Source organism: Cyclopterus lumpus, chromosome 9 (genome assembly GCF_009769545.1).
Source record: "Cyclopterus lumpus isolate fCycLum1 chromosome 9, fCycLum1.pri, whole genome shotgun sequence".
NCBI lineage: Eukaryota > Metazoa > Chordata > Actinopteri > Perciformes > Cyclopteridae > Cyclopterus > Cyclopterus lumpus.
This window is the reverse complement of record NC_046974.1, coordinates 22,984,272-22,990,271: the sequence shown is the minus strand read 5'-3', so window position 1 is coordinate 22,990,271 and position 6,000 is coordinate 22,984,272.

Below are 6,000 nucleotides of genomic sequence, written 5' to 3'. Positions count from 1 at the left end.
AGAACAAGGTCAAATGTTTGCGTGAGTCGTACTGTGTCTCCTGTGCTGGCCAGGCAGTGGAAACAGAGCATTTCTGTCGCTTTATTCCAATTGTCTTAATTAAGGAGTCAACGGCAAAATAAAAGCCTCCCTGTTGACAGCGCCCAAACAGACTTGGCAAGTCCTGCTGGCGCAGAATTCCTCACTTGACAGAAAACCTAATTCCCCAGCCATAACTGCAGGGCCCATGTGCTGAATTGGCTAAATTGGTTTGTAACCCACCGTGTTCACTGAACTGGGGAGCAGAGCTTCCCCATCAGGTCCGTCACAAGACCAGCTCCAGCTACAAACTACCCAGAGGGCTGCAACAGTCAGTCATCTCTCTGTCCTACTTTCCCTCTTTTCATCGTCCTCCTCCTCGCCTCATCCCCCCGGACAGAAGCAGCACTGGTCTGATTGCTTTAAAGCGCCATCGATATCTGGAAAACCTCGGCAGAAGATTGAGAGCGGTCCTGCCGGTCCGTCAACGTCTGATATCATAAATTGCAGCTCGCCCATGATAGCGGCATTTATTCAGCTGTCCGTAAGGTTCTTCAGTTTTGCATTTCGTATTGCGGAGTATTTGAAAATGTGCAAAATGAAATGAAATATAAACACCAGCAAAGGATAACCAAACAGTATTATGAAACAACCCCTTAGAATAGGCCTCCGGCACCCCACCCACATTTTCTCATTTCATTTCTCCATCACTGACGACAAGCAGAGCAAAGCTACAAAAAAAAGAATGCAGGAAAGCCAATAAGTGCAGTGAGTGTTTTTGCACAGAACTGCAAGCTGGTAAACTAGCGACTACACATATTGTGTAGATTACAACACGTCCGTGCCCGCGTGTCATTTCAATCCATTTCTTCACAGGACTCAGCCATATTTGAGCTGGAACAAGGAATAAGCGATGGCAGTGAATATAATTCAGGCCCGGAATGACGTTTTCCATCAAAAGGAGAACGAGTGCAATGAGCGGATATTACGTTACCGAACACTTCCAATTGCTTTAACCTGCAACTAAAGCGGTTCCATGTTGCCGTGTATTCTTTATCCTGAGTACATATGGCGGCCAATATAAAGTAAGATTTGAGTTTCATCTTCCTCCCACACAGGAGTTCCTCCATCGATGGGGGGGGGACTTGAGCCCAGCTGAGACCTGCTGTCTACTGCTGATAACCCAACATTCCCTGTTTTTGCTGCTTCGAAATAAAAAGAGGGGTTTATTGCCTACCAATTTTACATCTGAATGCAGAATCTGTTTACAGACATCACAGCCGCTCCTTCGACCACGAAATATATCAGATCACGATGAAGAGTCCGGCGTGGACGCCGCTGAGTTCCGATCGGGCGCGTCGGATCACAAAAGTGGCTTTGAAAAGACACGTGTAACCAGGGCCAGAGACGCAGACAGAGACACAGGGCAAGACGGACCAATGGAGACGGGTGCAGCAGATGCGTAACACAGAAAGAGAGTGACAGAAACACAGAGAGAGAGAGAGAGAGAGAGAGAGAGAGCGGAGGAGGAGGATGGTGAGCTCCCCGGGCCGTGAACCTGCCATGTGTAGAGGCATGCTGCACCATCTGTGTTGAGACTGTTTATGCAACAGACCGCTGCTGCAGACGCCCCGCAGACACACACCCCGCACCACCTTGCCGAGGACATCACAGGGCAAGGGGGGGGTGGGGGGGGGGTGGGCGGCATGCTCCACTTGGTGCAGGGAGGAAAACAGCAAAAGAAAAAATACTGGACGACAGCAAGACAAAGTCAGGGAAGGGCCGGGTCACACATTAAGTTTTACATTGGAGAATAATGTACGAGCTTTAATTATTAAAGGGGAGGTGCAGTAAAAAAGCAGCGCCAACAGGAATCGAATGGGACAGAATAAGAGGACTAAGAATTAGAAAGGAACATGGCAGCGCGTCGCTGCCACCGCTTGTTACCCTGCGACACAGCGCCGCCCTAAACGGCGACGACAGCCATCGACTGTTCCCCGCCACGAGGCCCACAGTCACATGCGAACACCAATCATAACAAATCCAAATTCATCAGAACTGCAAACAATGAGCCACGCCAATGAGTCTGCCACGGCGGGGAATAAAGAGGGAGAGCGAGAAAGAGAGGACAAGACGGAAAGAAAGAAGGAACAACAGGAGTGATGTCACACGTAGGGCCAGACGTGATGGAGAGCAAGGAGCAGGGGGGCGGGGGCTAAGAGGAGGCCGTGGGAGAATGACCGTGGGAGAATGACCAGGGGAGACGGGGAGGCTGTCTCGTCTTGGCGGTGCCAGCCGCACACTAGAGACGTCTTCAGCAGACAATGGCTGCTCAGAACGTGACCCTCTCTAGTTGACATGTTGAAACGGTGGGCATGGGGCTGTATTAAAGTATACACAAGTGCTTCTAAACCAATCTGCTAACACGCTTGTTGCTCACAGAAGTAACCGAGTAACACACATATTTGACTTTGCCAATCACGTCTTGTCATTATCCCAAAAATCATTTTCTGATGTAAAAGCAAGAACCCACTGTTTGAAATTTTTTAACAATGGATTATGAATTTAATATTTTTGTCGCCTGTCTCAGTAACACAACCTGAGTGCATGCACACAAGCTGAAACAAAAAACAATGCAGCATCAAGGCTTCCATATCACCGTCAGTATGTCGGCATAACCTGCTGCAACAGTATACATAATAAATCAGAGAGAAAAACGTTAAAAAAAATGTTTTTTTAAAGGATGACAGAGCAGCACATTTTGTTCACTTGGGCCAGGTGACTTTACCTGCGCCAAGGTCGACTCAATAATATCATAACGCGATCAAAACCGCAACTTGTTTATTGGAAAATCTGCCCATCTGGCCGAGCATCTCGGCTGGCAGCCGGATGAAAAGATGACTCAAAGAGATAATGTTGGGGAACGAGGTGGAAAGCAAGCGAGGTGAATCATGAGTAAGGCCGGCAGTGAGGCGGGTCCCGATTGGCAGTGGAAAGCAGACCGGACTGAGCCAGACTGAGTGCCCAGCGCTGCCACCTAGGGCAGTGGACCAGCAGAGAGGCGCTAGCTGAATTGAGTGTGCCTATTCATTATGCCAACTGTGCAGCCAGCTAGGCAGGGCATGGAAGCAGCAGCAACGGGAGACCGAGAGACAGAGAAAGATGAGAGTTTTAGGAAAGACGTCATGGTCATGGCTGGAAGGGTTTGGTAGAGCACAGACTTTGATTTATTTATTTTTTTTAAAGAAAGGAGGAGAAAGTAGGACGCGAGAGGAGGATGGGAAGAAAAGGATGCACCTGCTTGGAACAATGGAACAGCGGGGCAGCAGCGGTGGTGGCGTGCCCTCTACATCATAGCCTGCCTGCGCTATGCTTCTTACTGGAGTTGGACAACTCTCACGTCTAAAAGTGCAATACAGCTAGGGCTGCGCAATTAATCGAATTTTAATCGCGATCACGATTTTGGCTGCCACGATTAAATGAGCATGAACGTCAGCGATATTGACGTTTAAAATGAGTGCTCTGCCACACATCAAATCAAGCGCTTCTTCAACTAACAGTCAGCCTGCAGCGACAGCCTCGAAAAAAAGTTCTGTCTGCAGTCGGTGTTAGAAAGAGGAGAGCGACAACAGAACAGACGGTCACGGGTGTGAAAGGTCAAAGGGAGCAGGAGGCGAGGACCTAGTCGACGAATGCATTAAGGCTAAAGCTAACGCTACCGCACTGAATCTCCGTCCATGTGCAACGTCGTTAACCCAGAAAAGCATAACCACGACCCTGCATAGCGCGACAGCGTATCCGCCCACCTCCCAAAGACACACTGAAATAACGGCTGCAATCATATTTCATTTGGACAAAGACACGTGTCTAATGAATACTGTGAGCAATGAAGGGTTCAGAAAAATGGTCAAGACACTCGACAAGAGATACGCCATTACTTCTCCAAACAGGCATTACCTGCACTGTATGAAAAACATCGGGAGGAAATACAAAGGGATGTCATAGTTGTCGAGTATTTTGCAACTACGACTGACCTATGGTCAAGCAGAACAATGGAGCCGTACATGTCGTGCATTTTGGGTAAACATGTAAACACTTTATTTTAGGTCAACATTTTATTCATATTTTGATGCAAAGACGTGTACATTTGTATATTAGCCAGAATGTAACACAACAATGGAAGTGGAAGCAGTGTTCTTGTTCATTTAAACGTTAAAGCGCAATAAAAAGATGCGGTTCCTAAAATTAATGAATAATCGTGATAAATAATGGTGATCTCAATATTGATCAAAATAATCGTGATTATGATTTTGGCCATAATCGAGCAGCCCTAAATACAGCCCCAATAGATGCACATTCTGCGCTAGTACGGTAAAAAGAGAAAAGAACCATCTGCAGTCGCTTCTTGAAGCATTGCGTCTGGTACGCAGGTGCACAGCGATGCCAACAGCTAAACACCCTGCCAATAAAGATTAAAGACAGGAGTTGGGTTTTGAGGGTTCTACAGGAAGCAACCGGGACACGAATAAAGAGACGGATACCATGAACAAGAGTTAGAACCAAAAGGGCACCATCCATTATTAGTGAATAATCTAGTTAATACAGCCAGAGTCAAACAGTTAGCCCAACAGAAAGCTGTGCTGGCATCTCATTGGCCTCAGACAGTAACTGAACGTAGACATTCAAAATGAACAAACAATAAATCAACAATCACAAATATGTGATGTAATGTAATGCAGATATAATAAAAACGGGCACATACAACAAGCGCATGTGTGGAGTAGATAAAAGAGGTGCTGGTGCCACCTTTGGTTCAATTCATGGACGCTCTGAGTTTAGAGTGTTTTCCATACGGACAATAACAACTTAAAATCCTCTGCACGCATTATTCATGATCATTTGAGACTATTCCCAATGAATGTGGCACTTATTGGCTGCGGTCTCTAAAATGTAGGGCTTCCTTGAAAGCACCACACAGCTTAAATGCATCTATGGCGACTCGTTGCTAAACAAACAACCCCTTCAGCGACTTGTTGCATGGATCAATGTATCAGCTTTAGTTTCATTGGCATTCATTCATCACGTTTCCGCTCTATATACGCCAGAACTCAGAAACCACGAAGGCAGCAGATCCGTACATGAACCAGCAGCTCCCGAGGCAGAGAGAACAACGACGTGGGATCATTTTAGACGTGCCGCCCACACAAAGAAAAAAAGCCAGAGAAAATGTACAAGCGGGCCCGTGATCCCTAATGCGATGACGACTGATAACGACGACATGTTTTGTACTTCAGCGACGTAGACTCGTGACACCGGCATGAAGTCCCATCTCAGGGTTGATAAAGGCAAACTAACCAAGCAGTTGAGAGTCTCCACTGATTTGACAGTGTGGCCGAAGAGTTATAATAACCCCGGTCCACTTTGGACCTGAAGGTACAGAGGAGAAAAGAAGCTTTAAGGGCCTTTATCTGTACAGGAACCGGAGGCTGCCGGGTCGCGTGGGGCTCGAGTCTGGTTGGAGAAGATAGTGACGTTAAAAAGTTGTCGGAGAGAGTTGGAAAAGATCACGAGGCTGTGAGAAAAGAAGCCAAGCGAGGTGTCCCTGTTCGTTTCATTAAAAAAGAAAAAAATCTAACCAACTTCCATTCAAGTCAGCAACCTTTATATAAACATGCAGGGAAGACACTTGACACTAGACATTTCTTTGCTGCTTTTCCACTGGATATAAATGAAAGATGAAAGCCAGAGAGGAATGATGCGTGACCATTTTAACAGAAAAGGAACACGCTGTATGGCCGACGCTCTGGAGACGCTGTGCGTGAGAAGAAGTGCGTTTCACGAGGAATCAAAGGGCAGAGGAAGTGTCACCGAGCAGCAGAGTACACAAGCGCAGAGTAAACAGAGCAAGCACAAGCAACTGGAGGGAAAGGTTCAAAATAAATAGATTTCATGAAAATCTATCAACCCCGCGCGCTTAAAAAA